General features: G+C 35.8%; 1 protein-coding gene across 12 annotated transcripts in view; it reads left to right on the top strand.

Moving 5' to 3' along the window:
- The window catches only part of TMEM117 (transmembrane protein 117), a 528774-nt gene that overhangs the window by 141676 nt on the left and 359664 nt on the right, over positions 1–27434 (top strand). The window lies entirely within an intron of this gene.

The following is a 27434-nucleotide window of genomic DNA, read 5'->3' as shown; positions in this document are numbered from 1 at the left end:
AGCCTACCTATTTTACTTCTCTCTCCTTAAAATACATATTTTAAAAGATTAGGAGGATAGTTCTCAGGTATGTTGAAAAGTGTAAAATATTCAACATCATGTGCAGTTAACAGGAAAAAAATATGTATCACATATAAAATGATTATATTCTTTTGGCAAAAAATTAATAGATTTACTAATTTAATGTATATTCTGTTATTTTAATATACTATAAAATATACATTATGTATAAGTATATACTCTTCAGTATACTGTTATACACATGTGTTTATATCTATAAAATGTTAATTATTAGGTAATCAAATCTACTTATTTAATTGTCATTTACTTTTATTAGAGAATTTGATGTGTAAACTTAAAGCTAAACATCCAAAATAATTCACTGATGATAAAGTTATGAGTAACTACCCAGGGAGAAGAAATTGCAGCAGTATGTATGTACTGAACCTTACAGAGTCATCTTAATTGGATATGTGGATATACATAAAACTGAGAAATAAATAGGATATTTAGGTGTTAAATGAGCAACAGATGTGATGTTTATGTTGGGATTATGTCAAGTTAATGCATACACAGGGTTCAGAAAAAGGAGAAAGCTAAATCAGCTTCTTAAACAATTTAAGTGTCTGGAGAAGATGGCATTGATTATCATTTCACTACACCATCTACAGGTGAGTCAGTTTAGGGTAAATTTATGAAAATTCAATGACCTAAACTAGTGAAGAAGCTAAATTTGTGCACCCATTTGGTGAATTGCTTCCAGGGAATTTACTTAGTACCTAGACCCTCAGGCTGTGGGACAGTTATTAATTAAAATTCACAGTATCAGGACTTCCCTGGTGGTCCAGTGGTTAAGACTCCGTGCTTCCATTGGAGGGTGCATGGGTTTGATCCCTGGTCAGGGAACCAAGATCCCCCATGCCATTTGGCACAGCCAAAAAATAAATAAAATAAAATTCACAATAGCCATTTCTCTTTTTGTTTCTTAGGAACAGGGTCTCAGACAAAGCCAGATTATTGATACTGTTAATTTCTCTGAGCTCAGCCTCATTGATTACAAAATACACTTTTTGAGTACTTCCTTTGGGTACTAATCATCAGTTATAGTTTAGAGACTGATTTCTCTGAGATCAAAGAAGTATCCAGAGCTGGTTCAGGAAGCAGGTTATGGACACATTTAATCATGACTCAGACAATGAGTGATGATGGATTACAAAGATAAAGTAAGAACCTAGGACTAGTAGACCTAAGTCAAGGTTGGCAACAAGAGATTATCTGTCATGGTTTTAGACTAAATGTATAGATTCCTTAAGAATCAACAACAATTAAAAAAAAAGAATCAGCAACAAGGTAGAGCTAATGTCAGGAGTTTTGGAGAGTCTCATGATCACTGTGTACCCTTTTCCCCAGCCTCCCAGTTTTTGTGTACAATATGTGAAAGTTTATGGACTTCATGTCGAGAGCCACTGAAATAGGTGTCTCAGAATTAGGACACTGCATAGGAGGCTCCAATGAAAAGATCTTAAAACTAAAACATATCAGTCAGGATAGGTTAGTGTCTGTCTCAGTAACAAATCCTACTTCTCAGTAACAAATACATTGTACTTCTCCTTCCTATACACAGTGCCTTTAATAGCCTTCTCTACCTTGTAACACATGGTGTCTCTCTTCCTGTGAAGGGAATATATATGTCAAATGATTTAAAAAGAAATCATCATCCTGTGATTTGACATAAAAGGCATAGATGAATTTTTCATCAAAATCTAATACTTATTCAATTGTATATGGTGAGAGTATTAGATGGCCGATTGGGATGTTAAGTGTGCAATGATTGATCAGAGGAGAAATCTATTTGATAACAGGAAGGAAAGATATCAAGGCTAGTTAGATTGGTGATTAGTATGTCCTTGGTTCGGTTCTTGTCTGTAGCTTGTATACATTCTGATTTGGTGAATACATCCATTCTGATTGGTCCTCCTCATGCCATGTCTGTTCTTAATACTTTGAATATCATCCCTGGTTAATAGAAATAAATGAGTTAATTTAGTGAGTTTGGGAGAAAAGACACAGGTCAGTGAGATCTTAGGAAGATATGGATAAAATGTCTAATAAGTCAGAGGAATTATGAAATGTTTTACCTTCTTATGTTTACAAAATTGAGATGAGTCAAGAACACAGAATTTGATCAATTAGAATAAAGGAGCCAACTGAGCCTGAACTTATGCACTCCTTCTGGTTTCCCTGGTAACAGGGCCCCCTTCCCAAGCAGATGTTACAGTGTGAGTGAAGTAATAACTGCAGATAGAAAAATAGGTGTTCGAGTCAACTCCTACTTCTGGGAAAGTTAGGGGAGGAGCTTGCTAAAGGCAAAGGATGAGGTCATGAGAACGGAAGAATTTAAATTAGAAAAGAAAAATAAAAGAATTAAATTAAGGCTGAGCTTGAAAGCTTCTGGGCATAGCACTGCACATAGCAATGTTTCTTCCCTGACTTTGGTTGAAGTCAGGGTGGATAGTAAATCACATGGTTGCATATCTACATTATCTCTTCCATCGTAGCCCAGAAAAGGCACTGGACTGAAAAATGGTGATCCGTGTAAATTGGCTTGGATTGGAGCCACAGGTTGTGTGGATAGCTCTGCCCGCTTTTACAGTTACCCAGGAAGTTCTCATTTGCCCAGAAGGATCAAAAGGCAGTCAAAACAGGCTTGCCCAAATATTGCTGTGAATTTAGTTTACTTTGTTTTTAATGTTTCTGTAGGTGGCATTTTTCCTTGCCAAATACATCTTTTCAAAATCTGCTCAACGGTCTGAGCCTTTTCCACTTTTATTAAATATATGCCGAATGTGCACCGCTGCTTGGAGAACCGAGAGGATGGGAAGTCCACAGTGGAGACCTCACTCTTTCAATTCTGTTTTTCCTTCTCTGAACCTTTCTGTCTCTTCCATGTTGATGGTGGGGAGGCTTTAGAGCAGTCTTGTAGAATATTAGCAAGTAATTAACAGATAACATCAGGCAGAGAGACCACGTGTTGTATCATGTGGTAGATATTTAGGAGAAGCACTATTGACCTTCCTCACGGAATTTTCTTAGAGAAAATTTTTCAATGAGTTTTCATAGTGAAGACCATCTAAAAATGCAGAGAATGACATCTCAGTGACATTTCTAGTAATTTCCTTACAGTAACTAGAACAGTGAAGTTTAGTGAGCCAATTCTTTTCACACGTGTCAATATGGTCTTTATTTCCAGTCTTAAGGACTAACTGAATTGTAGGTATGGCACCAAGTGGAACTCGTTAGTTTCCAAGGAGAGCATCTTACATATTGGGCTTTTTCAACAATATCAAGCCTCAAAGCAAAGGCATTTGTCAAATTTTTTTCCGTAGATGAATGGTTTCTTTTAGACATAAAGTTCTACTTGTGATCAAGGTAAAAATAGTTGGCAGGTAACATCTTAAACTTTTTCCAGTTATATAATTCCATGACTTGTTGTCTAAAACCTATTTTCTTTTTAGTATTTGTTACAAAAAAGGTATATATTCAGCTTGAAAAACCTGCTGAAGGAAGGTTAAGTCCAGGCGACTTCTCATCCTGTTCTGACTATAGGGGTAGCTAAAACTCCGCAGAATTTTTCTATTTCTGTCTTTAGAGCAGTGCAAATTCTTCGAGTCATCAGATTGTAGGTGCCATGTACCACTTTAATTTAGGAATAATTGTGTAATGCTCTTTCAGTTAGGGATGAGAAAGTACCTGTATTTAAAACTATTTCCAGACTTGGCAGTTTTTACTGCAGCCTGCACAAGAGCAAATAATTCTTACTAAAATCACTTAACACTTCCTCGTGAGCTTTGTGTGACACACTGATTTATATGCATATCCTTTTAGCAGGAAATGAGTTTGAATTTTACTTCCGGAAGTAAGAATTATATTACAAGCAGAAATATAAAAAGATATGATAAAACACTGTCAGCCGGTCATGTCATCGCATCCCTAATCAAAGAAAGCACAACAGAGCCATGGGAATATCCTTTTACTTTGCAGAATGAAGCAGAAAATTCTCTGTAAAGGTTTCAAGAAAAGATAGGAGCAATTTACTCTTTGTGATAGATGTCGGTTAGTGTGCTGCAGATTTATTACCTTCCCTCTAAAAATTAATTTAAAATTACACCCTACCCTCATATGGAAACCCTTGGAGGCTTCTGGCATTCATTTTGTAATTCTTCCATCCTGTCATCTAGCAACTTGCTGAGTATTCTTTCCCACTCACTAAAAGGCTTTAGCACCTGTCGTATAGTCTTGCTCTTTGCTGTCAATCTTGCCATTGTTCTGGGTGTGTCCAGAATCCACACAGTCACCTATCACCTCCTTGTCAAACCATCTAGTGGATGCTTCTCAGTTTTTATTTTACTCGACCTCTCCCTCTCGCACTTGGCACTTATGATCATTCCTGCCTTCTTGAAATGGTCTATGTTCTTGGTTTCCATGTCCATACCCTCCTCTCCTTTCTTTAGTGTTTCCTCTCAAGGTACTGCTTTTTAGTTGTCTTTAGGCTCTCATCACTTAGATTCTAATCTGATTTTCTCACTCTCACCAGCCTCCTTGTATGAGACCCACTCTCCTGGCTTGATTGACAATTTTTACATGAGTGATTCTAGAATATTTGTGTTTATCCCTGATTTTTCTTCTGAGCTGCATATCATATTAATTGCCATAAGTATCCATTTGAACATCTCAACCTTGATAAATCGCAAATTGAACTCAACTGCCAGCCCACATGCCAGCCCTGCCAGCCTCGTCTGTTCCATGCAGTGAATGGCATTATTATCTAACTCGTTGCTAAGGCCAGACACTTAAGTACTGCTCATTCTTGTTTTTGTTGATTTCATACATGTGTTAAATCACAAAGGGTCTTTGATTCTACCTGCTAAATCTCTCTCACATCCATCTACTTAGGTCTGTCCTTACTGCTACTCCCCTATTGTTTCTTCCTTGGATTTCTGTAACAGCTGCCCCTTCCCATTCGTCCTCCACACTATGGTGCTTCCTCTGAAACAGTGGCCCCCAACCTTTTTGGCACCAGGGACTGGTTTCCTGGAAGACAGTATTTCCAGGGACGGGGGTTGGGGGGTTGGGGATGGTTCAGGCAGTACTGCGAGCGATGGGGAGCGGCAGAGGAAGCTTCACTGGCTCACCCGCCACTCACCTCCTGCCTTGCAGCCTGGTTCCTAACAGCCCACCGACCGGGACTGGTCTGCGGCCGGGGGGGTTGGTGACCCCTGCTCTAAAACACAGATATCCCTGCTTACAACTCTTCAGTGGATTTTCATTGTCTTCATAATAAATCTCAAGTTCTTCCGTGGCTTAAAGGCTCAAAATAATATGGCCTCAGCTTACCTCGTTATTTTGCCGTTTTGTTACTTTCGCCCAAAGACTAAGTTCCATCCAAAGCGGACATTTCGTTCTATGAATAGAGTGCTCTCTTTCTCACCTCTGGCTAACTCTGCTCAGGTCTCTGCTTAGACGTCACTTCCTCTGGGGAAATCTTCCTGGTACTTAGAGGTCGGGTACAGGGTTCCTTCTCTATATTCCCGTAATTCTGTGCATCTTCTACATCATCACATTCACCACACTGTTTTAACTGCCTTTTACCCGTATATATTTCCCATAAATTATGGGTTTTATGAAGGCAGTAGTTTTTTTTAAATTTTTGTTTTGTTTTGTTGTTAGGCTAAAGTGCACTTTATTGACGTTTGTGTACATTATGAAATGATCACCGTGATAAGTCTAGTAACCATCTGTCCCCATACAAAGTTATTACAATATTATTGACCACATTCCTAATGCTATATATTGCATCCCCATGTCTTTGTTAAAAATTAAAAAAAAAAATTGTTCATTGCATTGGGTCTTTGTTGCTGTGCATAGGCTTTCTCTAGTTGTGATGAGTGGGGGCTACTCTTCATTGCATTGAGCGGGCTTCTCATTGTGGTGGCGTCTCGTTACAGAGCACAGGCTCTAGGCGTGCAGGCTTTAGAAGCTGTGGCACACGGTCTCAATAGTTGTGGCTCAAGGGCTCTAGAGCACAGGCTCAGTAGTTGTGGTGCACGGGCTTAGCTGCTCCATGGCATGTGGGATCTTCCCGGACAAGGGAGCGGACCCATGTCCTCTGCGTTGGCAGGCGGATTCTTAACCACTGAACCACCCAACCATGACTTTTTGAATTTTATAACAAGAGGTTTGTACCTCTTAATCCCCTTTACCTATATCCTCCCCCCTCTTCTCTGGCAGCCAGCTATTTGAGTCTGTTTTTGTTTTGTTTGTTTGTTTTGTTTTTTAGAGTCCACACATAAGTGAGATCATATCGCATTTGTCTTTCTCTGTCTGACTTATTTCACTTACTGTAGTACCTTCTTGATCCATTTATGCTATGACAAATGGAAATGTTTCATCTTTTTATGGCTGAATAGTATTCCATTGTGTGTTGTCTTTATGCATTCATCTATGGACAGACACACAGGTTGCTTCCCAGAAGTGAAGTGCTGGATCGTATGGCAATTCTATTTTACATTTTTTGAGGAACCTTCATGCTGTTTCCCATAGCAGCTGCACCAATTTGCAGTCCCACCAACGAGGGTCCATTTTTCTCTACATTTTCACCAACACTTGTTATTTGTTGCCTTTTAGATAATAGCTTTTCTTTCAGATGTGAGGTATCTCATTTTAGTTTTGATTTGTATATCCAGATGATTACTGATTACTGAATGAGCATCTTTCCATGTGACTGTTGGCCATTTGTGTGTCTTCTTTGGGAAAAAATTCTATTCAGGTCCTCTGCCCAATTTTTCATCAGATTAAAAAAAATGAGTTGTGAGAGTTCTTTGTATATTTTGGATGTTAACCCCTTAATTGAACATATCATTTGGAAATACCATCTCTTATTCAGTATGTTGTCTTTTGGTTTTGCTGATCATTTCCTTCACTGTGCAACACTTTTTTAGTTTGATGTAGTGCCATTTGTTTACTTTTGCTTCTGTTTCCCCTGCCTGAGATAGATCATCAAAAATATTACTAAGATTGATGTCAAAGAGTTTACTGCGTAGGTTTTCTTCTGGGTGTTTTATGGTTGTACATCTTACATTTAAGTCTCTAACCCATTTTGAGTTTATTTTTGTATATGATGTGAGAAAGTAGTGTGGTTTGACTTTTTGCACAAAGCTGTTCAGTTTTACCAGCCCATTTATTTAAGAGGCTGTGTTTTTCTCATTATATATTCCTGTCTCCTTTGTCATAGATTAATTGATCATGTAAGTGTGGGTTTATTTCTGGGTTCTCTATTCTGTCCCATTGATCTGTTTTTGTCTAGTGCCATATAGTATAGGTGAAATCAGGGAGCATGATACCTCTGTTTTTTCTTTCTCAAGAATGCTTTGGCTATTTGGGGTCCTTTGTGATTCCATACACATTTTAGAATCCTTTGTTCTAGTTCTGTGAAAAAGGCCTCTGGTATTTTGATAGGTATTGCATTGAATCTGTAGATTGTCTTGGGTAGTATTGTCATTTTATAAATATTAATTCTTCCAATCTGTGAGCACAGTATATCTTACCATTTGTATGTGTTGTTGTCAATATTTTTCATCGATGTCATAATTTTCAGAGTACAGATCTTTTACCTATTTCATTTTATTTGTTCCTAGGTATTTTATTCTTTTTGAAGCAATTGTAAATGGGATTGTTTTCTTATTTTTCTCTTCCTGATAGTTTATTGTTAGTGTATAGAAATGCAACAGATTTCTGTGTATTAATTTTGTATTCTGCAACTTTACTGAATTCATTTATTAGTTCTAATAGATTTTTTTCGTGGTGTCTTTAGGATTTTCTATGTATAGTATCATGTCATCTACAAACAGTGACAATTTTACTTCATTCTTTCTAATTTGGATTTCTTTTATTTCTTTTTCTTGTCTGATTGATGTGGCTAGGACTTCCTATACTGTGTTGAATAAAAGTGGCCAGAATGAAACCTTTGTCTTATTCCTGATGTTAGAATAAATGAGGACGTGGGGTGGGGGGAGAAGGAGAAGCTGGGACGAAGTTAGAGAGTAGCATTGACATATATACAATAGCAAATGTAAAATAGATAGCTTGTAGGAAGCTGATGCATAGCACAGGAGATCAACTTGATGCTTGGTGATGACCTAGAGAGGTGGGATAGGGAGGGTAGGAGGGAGGCTCAAAAGGAAGGGCATGTGGGGATATATGTATAAATACAGCTGATTCACTTTGTTGTAGAGAGGAAACTGGTACAACATTATAAAGCAATTATACTCCAATAAAGATCTGAAGAAAAAAGAATAAATGCTTTAGCTGGCTTTGTCATGTATAGCCTTTATTATGTCATGTTCCCACTATATCCGTTTTATTGAATGTTTTTATAACAAATGGATATTGAATTTTGTCACAAGCTGTTTTTCTGCATCCATTGAAATGATCATGTGATATTTATTCTTTATTTTTAAATTTGGTGTATCATGTTGATTGATTTGCAGATATTGAACCATCCTTGCATTCCTGGGATAAATCCCACTTAATTATGGTGTATGATCCTTTTAATGTATTGTTGGCTTTGATTTGCTAATATTTTGTTGAAGATTTTTACATCTGTATTCATCAGTGATATTGGTCTGTGTGTGTGTGTGTGTGTGTGTGTGTGTGTGTTATGTCTTTGTATTGGACTGATGCTGGCCTTGAAGAATGAGTTCAGAAGCATTCCCTCCTCTTTAATGTTTTTCAATTGTTTGATAAAGATAGGTATTAAGTCATCTTTAAATGTTTTGTAGAACTCTCCTGTAGGGGGAAAAAAGTCCTGGACTTTTGGGGGTTTTTTTGGTTACTTGTTCAATTTCATTACTGGAAATGGTCTGTTCATATTTTCTATTTCTTTCTGATTCAGTCTTGGAAGATTGTACATTTCTAGGAACTACTCATTTTTTCTAGGTTGTCTATTTTGTTGGTGTATACTTGTTTGTATACCATGATCTCTTATGATCCTCTGTATTTTTGTTGTGTTGGTTGTCATGTCTCCTATTTCATTTCTGATTCTATTTCTTTGGGCTCTCTCTTTTTTCATTGATAAGTCTGGCTAAAGGTTTATCAATTTTGTTTGTCTCTTCAGAGAACCAGCTCTTAGTTTCATTGATCTTCTCTGTTTTTAAAAAAATTCTCTATTTTATTTATTTCCTCTTTGATCTTTATTATTTCTTTCCTTCTACTAACTTTAGGTTTTGTTTTTTATTCTTTTTATAGTTCCTTTAGATGTAAGCTTAGTTTATTTGTTCAAGGTTTTTTTTTTGTTTCCAGAGGTAGGCTTGTATTGCTATAACCTTCCCTCTTAGAACTGCCTTTAATATGTCCAGTAGATTTTAGAATGTTGTGTTTTCATTTTCCTTTATTTCCAGGTATTTTTTTATTTCCTCTTTGAGTTTTTGAGTGACATGGTTGTTTAGTAGCATGTTGTTTAGACTCCATGTGTTTGTGGGGTTTTTGCAATTTTTTTTTTTTTGTGTAGTTGATTTCTAGTCTTATACTATTGTGGTCAGAAAAGTTGTTTGATATGGTTTTAATCTTCTTAAATTTATTGAGACTTTTTTTTTGACATAGCATGTGATCTCTCCTAGAGAATGTTCTAGGTGCGTTTGAAAAGAATGTGTGGTCTGTTGTTTTGGAATGGAATGTTCTGTATGTACCTATTAATTCAGTCAGACCTAAAGTGTCATTTAAGGCCAATGTTCTTCTGCCTGTTTTCTTTGCTGCAGTATTAACAGCCTCTAGTGTGGTGTCCACCTGGCACATACTCAGTAAATATTTGTTGATTGAATAGACTTATTGGATTTTCTTTCCAAAAGATGTATTATTTAGCAGCCTATAAAGGTGACATTTTAAATGATACTACAGTGAACTGAAAGAATTAACATAATTATCAATTGCCTAAATTGCTACCAGAGAATGGCTGTCCAATACATACAGGAAAATCTTATAAATGTGTCAATGGTATATTGCCATGGCAGTAAATTACCCATCAATAAATAATACACTGATCACATGTTAATGAGATATATGTTTTAAATGATCTTTCTAGGATTGATGTGTCTATAGAACTACTGTGTTTCCTACTGACATTTTACTTATTTAGTTCTTTAGCTTCAGTGAGACTTTCAAAACTTTTCAGCTCACTTGGCATATTTTGTCAGCATTCCTCCATGACATGGAATTTGCAGATAGGACAAAAATATAACGCTTCTTTACAACCAAAAGTTTTTACTCCAAGTTAGGTGACGGATGCATGCTTTTTTACAACATTGAGAGATTTTTTTACATCAGTACCTTGATATCTGTCTGAAGGTGCCAGTTTTAGACTTGGCTGTGTGAAATCAGTTTTTCATTTCGATTCAAACTCTAGCTTGCTTGATCAGGGATGAGGTTAGTGTGTGCATAGCAAAGGTTCAAACCCTGTATGCGTCAAATAACCACAGCTGGCACTCCTCACTGCAGCAGTTCAAAAGAATGGTTGTCTGTGGCCATTTTGATCACTATGAGCATGAATGTGGCATTTGCTTTGAGATATTTTCTGCAGTGATTCTAGATTTGAGACAGTCTTCCTAGGCTCTCTTGCATTTTTTTCTTCATGGAGAAATATAATTTTTGTTATAAATAAACATGTTTTGGAAGTGTTACGTTTTCCTCCATATATTTCTTGCTCATCTCAAAAAAAGGGAAAGCATACGTAGAGGAACCAAGAAGGTAAGACTTTGGAGTTGGAATAATGGACAGCCCTTTAAGCTTTAGGAGATTTGGAGACACTGTGCCTGTAATTGGGCAAATGTAAGTTTTTTAATAAGATGGTGGAAGTTTGAGTCTTGGCTCTGTTTATTATGTGCCAGATCTTAGGCAAATTGTTTATGTCTTTGAGCTTCAATTTCCATATCTATAGATTGAAAAAATACCTTTTGGACTTGTTTTGAGGAGCATGTGAGATGATGATGAAGAATTTGAAAGTGTTCATGTAGTATAAAGTGATATAACCCCTTCAATGATAATGTTTTGTTGTTATCAATTTGTTTTTCTCCACATTAAAAAACAGTTACTACTTTGGAGTGTGTTTAGTGGAAAAATCTGAAACAAGACTGGCTGCGCTTTGTAATGCTGTGTACTTTGGGACTGCCATATGCTTACTGCTGCAGAGCTTGGCATTCAAGCCTGCTCAGGCAACCTTGGGCCCTTGGATTGGGAATAGTTTCCAAGATGGTGTAATTCTTATTGAGAAACTTCTTTGGATGCCTATTATTTAAAGGAAGCTACAAGTGATCTTCTTTGACTATTTCTAAGTCAAGATTATTACCCATTTTCATATGCCAAATTTGAGTGACTTTCTGATTTTTAAAATAGTGAAGTTTGCTTGAATACTGAGATATCTGAGAAGCTAAAATAGACAGTTTTGCATAGTTTTGTCAGTTTAGGTATATTTAACAAGAATTCTTATGGATTATAGTAGAACCGTATGTGACCTAGTCTTTTCCACAGAACTATTCTAGTTGTCAGGCAAGAGAGAGAAGGGTTTAATTAGATAGAATAAAGTGATTTTTTTCTATACCTTTCAGTCATTTGAGTTTAAGCTACAATTGGAAGAGCTTTCTGCCTTTGTTATGCTCTGGAAAGATGTCTCTGTGTCACATCCTACCTGACTTTTCCCCTGACACAGAACTGTGACATTTCACCATCTTTAGTCATTAATCCCAGTGTCTAGGGAAGCCCTGATTGTACACCTCTGGTTGAGTCCTAATATTAGAGACTTTAAGTAAACTTCAGCATTTTAAAATTTGATCTCATTCAGAAAACTTTTTATTGTATGGGAGAATATTGATTGTATTGTTTGTTTTAGATGAAAGAATATGTAGCTGGGAATTATTCTTTGGAAAGAAAGTTTTAGGAAGGATTTACTCTACTTCTGAGTTCTTGATTCTTTAACATATTTTTAAAAGAGTACTTAGTGCTTAAATACACGTTAGACTGACTGATTCCTGATAGTGGAAGAATGCTCTTTTCTGTTCTCTCAGAAGGACAGAATTTCTGTCCTTAATTCTCTGTCTTAGTCTAATAACTTAGATAAGCAAAATTTATGATCTGTCCCTCTGTCTTACCTTACCTTGTTCCAGATGTACATTTTTGTTGTCTTTCATCCGAGTTACCATGTATTTAATACAACCTCCTCAATTTTGCTACAATATGGAAATAGTTTTTTTATATTAAAAAACCATAAAGTAGACAATTATGTATTTTTGTATCTTTATACTCTTCCTCCCCAGCTTTATGGAGTTATAACCAACAAAAGTTGTTTATATTTAAGGTGTACGATGTGATGATTTGATATACATAAAGACTGTGAAATGATTACTAAAATCAAGCTAATTAACATGTCCAACTTCTCACATAGTTACCTTTTTTGTGGTAAAAACATTTAAGATCTGTTGTTTTGGAAAATTTCAAATATGCAATACACCATTATTAGTTTTAGTCACCATGCTATGCATTAGATCTCTAGACCTTATTGATCTTGCATAACTGAAACTTTGTGCTCTTTGACCAACATCTCCCATTCCCCATCTGCCACACCTGCCTCCCAGCCCCTGGTAACCACCATCCTATTCTCTGCTTCTATGAGTTCAACTTTTTAGATCCATACACAGGTGAGATTATGCAATATTTGTTTTTCTGTTTCTGGCTTATTTCACCTAGTATATTGTCTTCAAAGTTCACCCCTGATGTTGCATATGACACGATTTCCATCTTTTTAAAGTCTGAATAATATTGCATTGTATGTATGTGTATGTATGTATATATGTATGTGTGTATATCTATATATCTATATCTATATATCACATTTTCTTTACCCATTCATCTTTCTATGGACATTTTGGGTGTTTCCATATCTTGGCTACTGTGTCTAACACTGCAATGAACATGAGTATCTCTTTGAGATAATGATTTTCTTTTCTTTGGGTATGTACCCAGTCAGGGAATTGCTGGCTCATTATGGTAGTTCTATTTTTAATTTTTTGAGGAATCTCTAGTGTTTTGCATAATGGCTATACCGATTTGCATTCCTACCAATGGTGTAGGAGGGTTCCTTTTCTTCCATATCATCACCAACACTTGTTATCCTTTGTCTTTTTGATGACAGCCATTCTTAGAGGTGTGAGTTGATATCTCATTGTGATTTTGATTTGCATTTCCCTGATAATTAATGATGTTGAACATTTTAAAGATGTATCTGTTAAACATTTGTATGTCTTCTTTTGAGATTTATATTCTTAGCAATATTGATGTGTCTGTTAATAATATGTAATGTTAATGAATAATTTAGCCTCTTGACTGTAAATTTAAGGGCACTCTAAAGCCCAGGAAGGTCAGGGAGGTATTAAAGGCCAGGACAATATATATAACCCATCAAAGTCAAAATGCCATTCAGCATTGCCCTCAAATACTTGACAACAGATTTGTTGCTGCCTCATGAATGGTCTACCTTGTAACTCATGATCCTGTGACCTAGTTCTTAGCCTGGTTTTTGTCCTTAAGTTCTCACTATAAAATCTCTAAATGGGCTATGTCTTTGTTTCTATTGTTCCTTTTATTAGTCTCAAAATCCTATTTTTATCTTTTATTGCATCAAAGGATATGATAAGGAAGACTATCTGTACTGCTGAGAAGAAAAAAATTAGTTCTGTGTGTCCTTGACTATGCTTATTTGTAGTAGCTTTGGGGTCAAACTCTGCTTCAAATCCTGCCTCTGCCACTTTTCTAACTCTCTTGTCTTTGGCTATAATAATTATAGATAATACTTATCAAGACCTTACTGTTTTCCAGGTGCTGTGTTACATGATTTATGTGTATCATTTTATTTAACGCTCATGAATATCTTAGAAGAAGAGCCCACTAACAAAGGTTAAGTAGCTGATATTGTATTGGACAGAGTCAGAATTCAAATGCAGCCTTTCTGACTGCAGAGAACCTGCAGTTTTAGCCACGTTGAATTTTCCCAGCTATAAAGTAAAAATAGTAATACCTACTTTATAGGATTCATTTGGTGATTAGTAATGTAATGTGTGAATATGTTTCTTTTCTTTTTAAAATCAACCTTTAAACACCAAACATCAGCAGACTATCAGGCAGGGTACATTGAATTCTACACTAAATAAAGATGAATTTGCCAAAAACCCAATGCCTTTGTGATAACAATTCATTATTTTATACTGTAAAAAAACAAACAAACATAGAGTATTTTGGTTTTAGGATGACATGGAGAAGCACATGATAAAAAGCCCAATAGCCAGATGACCCTCAGCATCTCTAATGGTGTGCCACTGGGCTCTAGATCTGCCCCTGGCCTGTCAGCCTATCAGTAGTGTGGGTGATGGTAAAGAATCCTTTCTCCATAGACCAGAGTGATGAGTTGAAAGTAACAAGATGAAAATTAGAGGCAACTGTAGATCGTACTCTTGGATTCTACCAGAAAAATACAGATTGTACTCTTAATGGAAGTTTGTTTAGTAAAGCTCTTAAAGACTGGAGGCTGAATGGGGATCACTAGTGTGTCATGACTGTTAAGAGAGCTAAAGCCATAATATGTAGAGTTGTTTTCCAAAATAAGGAAAAGAATCATACTCTGCAGTATCAGACCATGTCTCACACATTTTGATAAGGTCTTGGTTCATATGCTAAAAGGTTTCCTGGCCATCTGCTTGCATTTGGAGACCAGACCACACTAATAAAGGATTTTCTGACTATTTGATTTGAGGAACTCTTAAATCTGGGTTTTAGTCCTGAGAATGTTATCTCTATCTTGAAATATTTGAAGAGCTGTCATGTACAATTGGGAATAGTCTTAATCTTTGAAGTGTCAGAGGGACAGAAAAGAGAAAAGATGAATGAATCACAGTTACAGAGAATCAGTTTGGGCTTAATATAAGAAAGAGCTTTTTAACTATTAAAGCCATCTGAAACTAAAGTGACTGTTCTGTTGGTGGAGCAGTGAGTTAGTTCCCTGCTAGGGTTCAAACAGCTCTTTAGATAAACCACTTGTCAGGGAGAATACAGAAAAGATTTTTACTTTGGGTGACTGGTTAAACCTGGGGAGCTCTAATGTCTTTTCCAAGTCCAAAATCCTTTATTGTTATGAAAAAAGAAGACATTAGTATTTTCAACAAAGCAAAATATTGCCTCATAAAATGAAATCTAAATAAGGAGGAAGATGGGTTCTACTATGGAATTTACCTTTTCAAGAGATATTAACTTTTATTTTTTTTAATTTGTACAAGTTTAAAATTTATTTTGTATGTATTTAGTTTGTCTTGTACAAGCAAATAACACTTTCTTCTTGTCTATAAGTAGGAATGTGAATTTATTATTTTAGGACAAAATTATAAATGTCAGAAAAACTGGGGTAGGAAGCTACTACAGAGCACAGGGAGATCAGTTTGATGCTTTGTGAAGACCTAAAGGGGTGGGATAGGGAGGTTGGGAGGGAGGCTCTAGAGGGAGGGGATATGGGGATATATATATACATGTGGCTCTTTCATTTTGTTGTACAGCAGAAACCGACACAATACTGTAAGGCAATTATACTCCAATAAAGATTAAAAAAAAAAAGTGAAAAAAAAAAGTTTCCCTGAAGAGTATAGTATTGGAAGTAAGATTGTTGGAGGGATCCAGGTTGAGTATGATTCTGAACAAAGGGGAGTATGTGCGTAACTGAGTGTTTACTCACATCAGGTTCTAACGCCTCCATCTCCACAGAAGGGAGAGGTCTGCTAGACAGATTCAATGGACCCATTGACTTGACAGGTACCCTCTTTACTAGGTATAAGAAAAGATTTCCAACCAAGAAACCCACACACTTGTTTTCTGGCCATTTCCCTTCTAATTAAACATATTAAAAGATAGTACCTTGGATCAAGTTATAGTTAAATACTATAGTTATAGTAGTCTTGTAGTTAGTTATTTTAAGATATTTTTATTTTTGCTTGGACCCTATGTGTGTGTTTTATTGCCCAAATTTCTCATTAAGTACATTATTATGATCCACTTTTTAAATTTTTATTTTTTTATTTAATTTTTTAGTTTGAAGTATAGTTTATTAACAATGTTGTGTTAGTTTCTTATGTATAGCAAAATGATCTAGTTATACATGTATATGTGTGCTCTTTTTCAGATTCTTCTGCATTGTAGTTTATTACAAGATATGGAATATAGTTCCCTGTGCTATACAGTACAACCTTGTTGTTTATTTTATATGTTGTAGTTTGTATTTGCTGATCTCAAACTCCTAATTTATCCCTCCCCCCTTCCCTTTCCCATTTCGTAACCCTGAATTTTTTTTCTATGTCTGTGAGTCTGTTTCTGTTTTGCAAATAAGTTCATTTGTGTCATTTTTTAGATTCCACATATGTGTGACCCATATTTTGAAACTGCCTATTTTGATAAGGTTTCTATAAAGTATCCAAGAAGCCCAGTGATCCAGTGTCTTTTTAAATTCATGTTGAATTTATTGTGATTTATTTTTTTGCATTACTATATTTTTTATGTACATATACTTGACAAGTTTTTGTAATTTCTTTTTTTAAAATAAATTATTTTATTTTTTAAAAAATTTATTTATTGGCTGCATTGGGTCTTCATTGCTGTTCACAGGCTTTCTCTAGTTGTGGTGAGCAGGGGCTACTCTTCATTGTGGTGCGTGGGCTTCTCAGTGCAGTGGCTTCTCTTTTTGTGGAGCATGGGCTCTAGGCACACAGGCTTCAGTGGTGTGGCACATGGGCTCCAGAGCACCGGCTCAGTAGTTGTGGCACACAGGCTTAGTTACTCCGCAGCATGTAGGATCTTCCCAGACCAGGGATCGAACCCATGTCCCCAGCATTGGCAGGTGGATTCTTAACCGCTGCACCACCAGGGAAGTCCCAAGTTTTTGTAACTTCATAATATTTTTCATTTTGCTCATACTAGGGTAAGGTCTTTATTTTCTTTTAAAAGTTATTTCGTCTGCCTCTTTTCTTCAGGAAAAATCACACCCCTATTTACTCAGTTGCAATCTCTCCTGGGAGTAGCCTGAGAATAAAATATTCTTTCTTTTACTTTTATCACCAATCAGAAAATAGAGAGTATTTGTGTATTATATATTTTGTTTAGGAGCTCAGCCATCAAAGACTTGAGCTACATGAATTTTTGAAAAAAATGTCATTTGACCCCATATTCCCTGGTTAAGGATTTTCTTAATATGTGTCTTTCAAGCAAATTCTTATTTTTAAAATCTTACTACAAAGATGAAAATAACTATGCAGTTGAATAAGCTGTACAATAAACCACTCCAAAATTACGTGACTTAAAGCCGACTTATTTAGTGGCTTAAATGAAATAGCCATTTTATTTGTTCGCATATCTGTGGGTCAGCAATTCAGGTTGGGTTAGCTGGGTGTGCTTTTGCCCATTTTGTGCAGGGGCAGTCTGACGTGCTTTAGGATGACCTTACCCGTATGTTTGTCTGTTGGTTCCTGCTGTCCGTTGGACCACAAGTCCCCAGCAGCCTTGTACAGGCTTATTCACATGGCGGTAGCATTTCAAAAATTGCAAGAGAGAGTTCCCAGTAGCAGGAAGACAAGCCCCATGAACAAGCAATTTTTAAGCCTCTGTGTCACATTTGCTTATATCTCGTTGGTTAAAGGAAGTCACATGTTGGTGAGGAAGTGGACGGTGCAGGGTCATGGATGCAAGGAGACATGATCAGTTGAGTTGTTACTATAGCCATCTATCGTATTTGTGTGTACATTTATTTTAATTTTTTTGATGCATTTTAAGTTTTGGTTTTGGTCAACATAATGTGAGCACAGGCTCTAAAGAAAGTAAAAGTGGTATGGACAGGAGGGAATAAAATTCATTGAGCGCTCATGGTGCCAAGAACTTCACGTACATTATTTTATTTAATCTTGTGAATCAGAGTGAAAAAACTGAGTTAAAAAGAGGGTAAATAACATATCTAAGGTCACAGTTAACAAGCCTAATGGTCTCAAAAGCATTTTGAAAAACATAGAGTAGAAAACATTAGCAATGGTACATGTTCAGGGTAGATACTGTTTTATAGACAGTATTTATGTGTAGGTGTTGGTTCACATTGCATAATAAAAGTCTTGCAGTGGATAGTTTCTTTACAAAGCATTCAAGCCACTCTATTAGCCAGTGTGGCCTCCCATGAGCATGTGAAACCAGAATGCTCATAACCAGGGGGGAGTGAAAATATACCACTGTTTCCCATTCCTGATTTATCTGAAAGGCATACCTTGACTACTGTATTACATTGACATAGTGTTTTAATCAGGTGATGAGTACCTGACCTTTTCCACTGCAGTTAATCTCTTTTTATCAGCATCTACTAACATTCCTTTGAGACTTAAAGAAAATCATGACCTTAGGAAAGATTTGATATTCTGGAGTGGAAGAGATTAGAACATAAATTTCACTTACTGATAGACCCTTTTAGAAACCAATAAAGAGCAAAAGAGTCATTGAAATAGTTTAGATACAACACTGTGGTTTGAACTGAAACATTTCTTGCTCAGATTTGGTGTCTAAAAGAGATGAGGGGAAAGCATTCTATCACAATCTATTACTATTTCTTTGTTAACCTCATTTTTCTTCAATCATGCAAAATGGAATGTTCATTTTAAAATCAGGCCATATACTGAAATGTCTTCTTTTATTTGCAAAGTGGAACCTTTCCGTTAAATGTTACAGGAAAAAAAAAATAGACTTTTAAGGAAATATCAACAAAATAGGAGCATTTCCAATGGAAGTTTCTTTGAACTGAAATAAGTTTCTGCTCGATGGGTTTATTTGAAGCTTCTCCCTTTGAGATTATTTTTTTCATATTTAACCAACATGAATAAAGATTGCAAATTGATAAACTGGAAATCAGTTGATAGAAAATTAATAGAAAGAAAATGTCCATAGATCCCTACAAAACTCTTCATGCAAAGAATTCAAACAGTAATGTGAAATTCTCAAGAGTCCTTTATAGGTTGATTAGAGATTTTTTAAAGCCGTCATATTCTGTGCTCACCAAGTAAAGTGTGGGCTGGAAAGTTATTTTAAAGTTATTTTATTGCAAGGAAAACAGCAGGTTTCTGGCAGAGCCAAATGCTAGTAAAATTGCAATGAAACATTGAAAATTACAAGGTCAAATCTTTATATGAAAGTAATATTCAGAAAAAAATGGTGCCACATTTCTAAAACATGGCATATTTCAAAGAAACACCGAGAAACAAAATGGCCAGTTTATCTGTTGTGATATATTGTGATAATTACCCCTAATTTAAGAAATTATAATGAAGAGCATAACTTTAAAGACATGACAGTTTTTTACTTTAAAAGTGCTTGTGAAATGTAATTGTGTGTGATTATTTCTTATTGATTTTATTTTCAAATATTGTTTTGTATTTGGAGTATTGTTTTGGAAGGAAATATTCAGCAAGAACACTCAGCTTGTAATTATTGCAGATAAATCAATTAAAAAAAAAGATGTTAGTAAACAAATGATAGAAACTGAAAGTGAAGGTGATTAAAAGAAAGTAATTTCCCAAACAAAGTAAGATTAACTGAGTTTGGAATCCCAGCAGGATTCCTCCTTTGGCTCATTGGGCCATACTTTTGACTGCTCACATTATAGGCTCATCCATCCTGGAAGAACAAACCATTGGGAGAGATCCAGTGCAGCCACCTCAGATAGAAACTTCTATAATTTGTTGCTTCAATAATATTTTGTTAGTACAATGTTATAATTCCATTACACCTAAATTCCAAGTCGCTCTCCCACTTCTTGACTTAAATTGTAGTTTTGGGGTCGCAGATTTTATTGGAGAGGAATAAGAGCCTTTGAATGAATATTTATTTAAATATTTATTTAGGTTTTTGTTTTTTCACTTTGTGAATTTATACTTTTATGATAAGTACTTCCACTATTTATAATCAAAGTTATACGAAACAGTAAACAGCCCAATACAAAGAACCCCCTTCACTATACATCATTTAAACATAAATGATTGAATCAGTTTGCTGTTAAATCCATTTAACATTTTAAATTGAAGTATAGTTGATGTACAATATTATGCTAGTTTCAGGGGTACAACATAGTGATTTGACATTTAAATACACTATGATGTGATTACCACAATAAGTCTAGCCACTGTCACTATACAAAATTATTAGAATATTATTGATTATATTCCTTATGCTGTATATTACATCTCTGTGATTTATTTTATAACTGGGAGTTTGTACCTCTTAATACACTTTATCTCTCTCACCCAACCCCCAAACTCCCTCTGCTCTGGTGACTATCACTTAGTTCACTGTATCTGTGAGTCTGTTTTGTTTTGTTTGTTCATTTATTTTGTTTTTTAGATTCCACGTAAAAGTAAAATCACGTGGTATTTGTCTTTCTTTGTGTGACTTATTCACTTAGCATAATACCCTATATATCCATCTGTGTTGCCACAGATGGTAAGATTTCATTTTTAATGGCTAAATATTCCATTGCATATATATACACACACACCATATCTTCTTTATCTGTTCATCTGTGAATGGACACCTAGATTGTTTCCACATTTTGTCCATCGTAAATAATGCTGCAGTGAACATGGTAGTATGTATATCTTTTCAAATTAGTGTTTTTGTTTTCTTTGGGTAAATACCCAGACATGGAATTGCTGGATCCTATGGCAATTCTATTTTTCATATTTTGAGGAACCTCTATTCTATTTTCCATTGTGGTTATACCAATTTACATTCCCACCAACAGTGCATGAGGGTTCCCTTTTCTCTAGGTCCTTGCCAACAATTGTTATTTGTTGTCTTTTTGATAGCCATTCTGACAGGTGTGAGGTGATATCTCATTGTTATTTTAATGTGCATTTCTCTGATAATTAGTGACGTTGAGCGTCTTTGGATGTATCTACTGGCCATCTATATGTCTTTTTTGGAGAAATGTCTATTAAGGTCCTCTACCCATTTTTTAGTCAGATTGTCTCTTTGATATTGAGTTTTATGAGTTCTGTATATTTTGGACATTAACCTCTTGCAAATATTTTCTCCCATTCAGTAGGTGCCCTTTCATTTTTTAGTGGCTTCCTTCCCTATGCAAAAGGTTTTTGAGTTTGATGTCATCCCATTTGTTTATTTTTGCATTTGTTTCCCTTGCCTGAGGAGTCAGATCACAAAAAATATTACTGAGATTGATATCAAAGCACTTACTGCCTATATTTTCTTCTAGGAGTTATATGGTTTATATGGTTCTAGGTCTTACATTTAAGTCTTTAATCCATTTTGAGTTTACTTTTGTATATGGTGTAAGAAAGTGGTCCAATTTGATTCTTTTGCATGTGGCTTTACAGTTTTCCCAGCACCATTTACTGAAGAGGCTGTCTTTCCCCCCATTGTATATTCTTGCCTCCTTTGCTATAGATTAATTGACCATATGAATGTGAGTCTGTTTCTGGGTTCTCTGTTCTGTTCCATTGATCTTTGTCACCATTTTTGTATCAGTACCTTATTGTTTTTATTACTAAAGCTTGGTAGTATAGTGATTCTTCCAGCTTTGTTCTTCTTTCTGAAGATCACTTTAGCTATTCAGGTTTTTTTGTTCCATACAAATTTTAGAATTATTTATTCTAGTTCTGTGGCAAATGCCATTGGTATTTTGATGGGGATTGCATTGAATGTGTAGACTGCCTTGGGTAGAGTGGTCATTTTAACAATATAATTCTTCCAAATCATGAACATGGGATATCTTTCCACTTATTTGTGTTGTCTTCATTTTATTTCATCATTGTCTGATAGTTTTCAGAGTATAGGTCTTTTACCTCCTCAGTTACATGTATTCCCAGGTATTTTATGCTTTTGATGCATTGTAAATTGACTGTTTTGTTAATTTCTCTTTCTGATGGATTATTATTAGTGTATAGAAATACAATGGATTTCTGCATATTAATTTTATGTCCTGCAATTTTACTGAATTCACTGATGAATTCTAGTAGTTTTTTGGTGGCATCTTTAGGATTTTCTGTGTATAGTATCATGTCTTCTGCAAGCAGTGACAATTTTACTTCCTCCATTCCAATTTTGACCCTTTTTGTATTTTTCTTGTCTGATTGCTGTGGCTAGGGCTTGCAATACTATGTTGTATGAAAGTGGCAAGAGTGGGCATCCTTGTCTTGTTTCTTGTGTTATAGGAAACACTTTCAGCTTTTCACTGTTGAACATTATGTTAGCCTTAAGTTTGTCATAAATGGCCTTTATTATGTTGAGCTATGTTTCCTTTATACTCATTTTGTTGAGAGTTTTTAACATAAATAGATGTTTACTTTTGTCAAAAGCTTTTTCTGCATCTCTTGAGAAGAACAAATGATTTTTATTCATCAGTTTGTTAACATGTTGTATCACATTGATTGATTGGCAGATGTTGAACCATCCTTGCATCTGGGATAAATCCCACTTGATCATGATGTACGATCCTTTTAATGCGTTGTTGAATTTGGCTTGCTAATAGTTTTTGAAGGTTTTTGCATCTATGTCCATCAGTGATATTGGCCTATAATTTCCTTTCTTTTTTCTTTCTTTTTTGGGGAGATGTCTTTGTTTGCTTTTGTTATCAGACTGATGATGCCTTTTAGAATGAGTTTGGAAGCATTACTTCCTCATAAGTTTTTTTCTGATAGTTCAAGAAGGATAATTTTTAACTCTTATTTAAATGTTTTGTGGAAGTCATCTATGAATCTATCTGGTCCTGGGATTTTTGAGAGATTTTCAATACTGATTCAATATCTTTATTAGTAATCAGTCTATTCCATTTTCTGTTTCTTGCTAATTTAGTCTTAGAAGATTGTATGCATTTCGGAATTTATCCATTTCTTGTAGGTTGTCCAGTTTGTTGGCATATAATTGTTCATAGTAATGTCTTATGATTCTTTGTATTTCTGTGGTGTCAGTTGTCACTTCTCTTTCTCTTTCATTTCTGATTTTTTTGGGGGGGCCTTTTTTTGATGAATCTGGCTAAAGGTTTGTCAATTTTGTATATATTTTCAAAGAACCAGCTCTTAGTTTCATTGATCTTTTCTATTGTTTTTTTTTAAGTCTCTATTTCATGTATTTTTGTTCTGATCTTTATTATTTTCTTCTTTCTACTAACTTTGGGTTTGTTTGTTCTTGTTTTTCTAGTTCCTTTTGATGTAAGCTTAGATTATTTACTTGAGATTTTTCTTGTTTCCTGAGGTAGGTCTGTATTGCTATAAACTTTCCTCTTAGAAGTGGCTTTGCTGTGTCACATAGATTTTGGAATACTGTAAGTCCATTTTCATTTGTCTGAAGGTACTTTTTTGATTTTCTTTTTTATTTCTTCAGTGATAAATTGGTTGTTTACTAGTATGTTGTTTAGAGTCCATGTGTTTGTATTTTTTGCCAATTTTTTCTTGTAGTTGACTTCAAATTTCGTTGCATAGGGGTTGGAAAAGTTGTTTCATATAATTACAGTCTTCTCAAGTTTATGGAGACTTTTTTATGGCCTTGCATGGTATTCATCCTGAAGAATGTTCTATGTGTACTTGAAAAGAATGTGTATTCTGCTGCTTTTGGTTGTAATATTCTGTATATATCTAATAAGTTCATCTAATGTATCATTTAAGGCTAGTGTTTTATTTCTTTCTGGATGATCTACCCATTGATTTAAGTAGGTATTAAAGTTCCCTACTACTATTGTATCACTGTCAGTTTCTCCTTGTATGTCAGTAAATATTTGCATTATGTATTTAGGTGCTCCTCTCTCTCCTCCTTCTGGGACCCCTATAATGTGAACATTAGCATGCTTGTTGTGCCAGAGGTCTCTTAAACTCTCCTCATTTCGTTTCATTCTTTTTTTTCCTTTTTTCTGTTAAGTGGTAGTGATTTCCACTATTCTATCTTCCAGCTCACTGATCCATTCTTCTGCCTCATTTAGTCTGCTATTGATTCCTTTTGGTGTGTTTTTCATTTAGTTATTGTATTCTTCAATTCTGTCTGTTTGCTCTTTATAGTTTCTAATTCTTTGTAAAAAACTACTAATTTCTCGCTGTGTGCATTCATTCTCCTCTCGAGTTCTTTGACCGTCTGCCTATCTCCATGTCACTTAGTTTTTCTTCTGGGGTTTTATCTTATTCCTTCATCTGAAACATTTCTCTGTTGCCTCATTTTTTCTAAATTGCTGTTTGTATTTTTATGTATGTGGTAGATTAGTTATGTTTCTTGACTTGGAGAAGTGGCCCTCTGTAGGAGACATCTTGTGTATCACAGCAGTGCACTCCCCTCTCATCACCCAAGAGCCAGGGGCCAGTGGTCCCAAGGTGCTCTTTGGCCTGTGTTTGTGGACTTGGCCTAGAGGCTACAGGACTCTAGCTTTCTTACTTCTGGTGTCTGCCCCCAATGGGTGAGGCTGGGTCTTGGCCCTCTGGTGGGCAGCACTTTGTCTAGAAGTGTGTCTAGAGGCAGTGGTGGGCTCAAAAAGTCTTTAGGCAGTCTCTCTGCTGATGGATGGGGCTGTGTCCCCACCCAGTTTGTTGTTTGGCCTGAGGCATCCCAGCACAGGAGCCTACAGGCTATTGGGTGGGGCCAGGTCTTGATGCCAAGATGTCAGCCTCCAAGAGTGCTGACACAGATGAATGCTGTCCCATATGTTCACCACCAGTGTCTGTGTTCCCATGGTGAGTCACAACCGTCCCACTCCCTGCCTCCCCAGGAGACCTTCCAAGACCAGCAGGCAAGTCTGGCCCAAGCTTCTATCAAATTACTGCTTTTCCTGTGGGTCCTGGTGCATGTGGGATTTTGTGTGCACCTTTTAAGAGTGAAGTCTCTATTTCCCACAATCATGTGGAGCTCCTACAATTAAGTTCCTTTGGCCTTCAAAGCCAAATGCTCTGGGGGCTCCTCTTCCTGGTGCTGGATCCCTGGGCTGGGGGGCTTGACATGGGGCTCAGAACTCTCACTTCTGTGGGAGAACCTCTGTAATGTAATTTTTCTTCAGTTTGTGGGTTTCCTACCCAGGGTGTATGGGATTTGATTAAATCTTGAGTCTACTCCTTTTACTCATCTTGTTGTAGTTCCTTCTTTATGTTTTTAGTTGTAGAAGATCTTTTCTGGTAGGTTCCAGTCTTTTTCATCAATAGTTCTGCAGTTAGTTGTGATTTTGGTGTACCCATGAGAGGAGGTGACCTTAGGGTCCTTCTACTCTACTATCTTGGCTGCTTCTGTTTAATGTTAATTGTTAGCGTTAAAATATTAGATGTTAATGGCAACATTGGTTCACTGTAGAAGTTTTTAACACACAAAAAATGTAAAGAAAAACAAAATCACCTATAATTAGTGTACTTAGAAATAGTTATAATCAACTTTTTGGTATATATACATGTACCTTTGTTTTGTTTGTTGTTTGCCTTCCTTTTTTAAATGAAGATGTAACTGTATATGGAATTAGAAATGACTGTTGTTTTTCTTCGGCATTTTGAAGATACTATTCTGTTGTCCTATCACATCTGTTGTTGTGGACATCTGTATAATTTTTATTCTTTTCTAGATAATAATTGTTCCCCCTCCATTACTGCTTTTATGATCTTTTTGTGTTTGAAATTCTGCGTTTCACTACAATATGTCTAAATGTGAATTTCTTTTCATTTATCTTAGAATATTTTGTGATTCCCAAATTTTAGAATTAGCATCTTTTGTGATTTTTGGAAAATTCTCAACTATTATCACTTTAGATATTGCCTCTCCCTCATTTCCATAATATCCTTTCTGGAATTTCAAGAAGATGTAAATTGTACCATTTCATCTTATTCTCTTTCCCTCTTAATTATTTCTTCTTAAGAATAAGATCTTATTTTTCTATCTTTCTGTCTCTCTGTGCCATATTATATATTGTCCACAGATGTGTTCCAGTTCACTAATTACCTCTCAAAACTGTGAACTAAACTTCTGCTGTGTAACCTACCAATTGGATTTTACTTTTCAGATTATGTTTTTAATTCCCATAAGTTTTTTAAAATTTTATTTTAAAATCAGTTTTTTTCCTTCTTCCTTACTTTTATGGGTTTAATTGTGACCCCCCCAATGAAATATTTTCATCATGAATTTTGTCAAATGCTTTTTCTCATTTGGTGGGACAATTATGTGATTTTTATTCTTTACATTCTTTGTTGACAGTTTTTCTTTCAGCACTTTGAATATATTATCCCACTATTGGCCTGCAATGTTTCTGTTGAAAAATTCACTTATAGTGTTACGGTGGTTCCCTTGTATGTGACAAAGTCACTTTCCTGCTGCTGCTTTCAAAATTCTTTGTGTTTTAACTTTTGGCAGTTTAATGATGTTATGTTTTAGTGTGGATATCTTTGGGTTTATCTTTTTCTTCCCCAAACTTGAGACATTTTCAGCCTTTATTAGTTTGAATAAGCTCTCTTGTCCTTTCTCTCTTCTCATTCTGGGACTCTAATAATGTGTATAACACAGTTCACCTCTTGGTGTCACATAAATCCCTTAAGCTTTCTTCACTCTTTTTCTTTTTCTTTTCTTTTTGCTCCTTTGACATAATTATTTCCAATGATATATCTTTGAGTTCACTAGTTCTTTCTTCTGCTTACTCTAGTCTGCTGTTGGATCCTTCTGGTGAATTTTTTATTTCAATTATTGTGTCCCTCACCTCTATGATTTCTGTTTGGCTACTTTAAAAAATATTTTCCATCTCTTTGTTAAAATTCTCCCTTTGTTCATGCATTGTTCTCTTGACCTCAGCGTTTATTTTTATGACAGTTATTTTCAATTATCTGTCAGATAAATCACATACTTTTTTTCTTCATGATCAGTTTCTGAAGCTGTACTGTATTCCTTTGGTTGTGATACCTTTGCATGATTCCTCATTTTTCTGGACTCTGTGTTGGTGTCTGTACACGAGACAATGCAGACACCTATCTATCTCAGTCTTCACAGAGCAGCCTTGTACAGAAAAAGACCCCCAATCGAGTATCCTTGCCAGCGATTCTGGAGGCCTCTATGAACTCTTTCCTACTTGAGGGTGACGTAGGCAGCTTCTGTTTTCGTCCACTTGTGCTGGGGTGAGCTGGGGTGGGGGGAGGGGGAGGAGCTACAGCAACCATCAGTGCTGTCTGTGTTCTCCCTCAGGCAGCTAGACTCTGCTTGACCTGTCAGAACTTCCGAACTGGTAAGACACATGCTAATTACTTAGGCACCCCTGGAGACATTAGGACACTGGATGCATGGTTAACTTTTCCTCCCCAAGGGGAATCTGAGAGTTGGGA

This window comes from Hippopotamus amphibius, chromosome 12 (genome assembly GCF_030028045.1).
Source record: "Hippopotamus amphibius kiboko isolate mHipAmp2 chromosome 12, mHipAmp2.hap2, whole genome shotgun sequence".
Classification (NCBI taxonomy): domain Eukaryota; kingdom Metazoa; phylum Chordata; class Mammalia; order Artiodactyla; family Hippopotamidae; genus Hippopotamus; species Hippopotamus amphibius.
This window is presented reverse-complemented; position numbering and strand designations above follow the sequence as displayed.